General features: G+C 40.2%; 1 pseudogene; it reads right to left on the bottom strand.

Moving 5' to 3' along the window:
* Positions 1–217: 217 nt before the first annotated feature.
* Positions 218–767, bottom strand: LOC108254056 (annotated as a pseudogene).
* Between the last annotated feature and the right edge of the window lie 61 nt (positions 768–828).

Here is an 828-nt window from a genome sequence, read left to right as displayed (position 1 = left end):
ATATGGATACCATAAAATATAAATATATGAAACTGTAGGAGAATATAATATGAAATAAATACATGAAACTGTAGGAGGCTGTGAAAGAAGGACAAAATTTGATGGCGAAACGTTCTAATGCAACGCATCATAGTCTCAAAGTGGCAGGAAAAGAAATCATAAATTGAAAAATGCCTAAGTACCGGAGGAGTGGTAAAATAAAAAGTAAAAATAGATACAAAGACAAAGAGAACAAAAAAGTAAAAAAATAGGTGGTATCTAATAAAAAAACGAACTTGGAACATAAACGTGAAATATGTAGGTATACATTCAACTAGGGGCTACGACAATATTGAACCAGATATTACAAAATAAACCGGAGAAATAGAAAATAACATCAAAGTACAAAATGTGGAACACAAAAGTCTAAAAATAAAAGAAACTTGACTGAAATACAAAATCACTGGGCACTAGGTATTGAACCAGAGATACAAAAGAAAGCCACACAAACGTCTAGGGCCGTGCTCGTCAGTTGGAGGACCGACGGAAAAGTTACCGGAAGGTGGCTGCATGGTTTTGACGGGCCGCGTGGCTGGCGGTCGCGGTGGGGGTGGGGCTATGAAGCCCGGCATGTCATTGACCCCCGAGCCCAGCCCTATGTCGCCCCGGGCTTCCAGAGGGTCGTAATCTCGTGACTCATAGTTGGCGTCGAAAAACTTTTTAAACCACTGGAGAAACTCGAAATTATCTTGAAATCTACCCTTGATTAGTCTGTCTACGGGAATGACCTAGGAACGAAAAATCAGGGCCACCCTTGAGTAAAATGTGGGAAAATGTAGGGATATCCTA

Source organism: Diaphorina citri, unplaced genomic scaffold, assembly GCF_000475195.1.
Source record: "Diaphorina citri unplaced genomic scaffold, Diaci psyllid genome assembly version 1.1 scaffold8142, whole genome shotgun sequence".
Classification (NCBI taxonomy): Eukaryota; Metazoa; Arthropoda; class Insecta; order Hemiptera; family Psyllidae; genus Diaphorina; species Diaphorina citri.
This window is presented reverse-complemented; position numbering and strand designations above follow the sequence as displayed.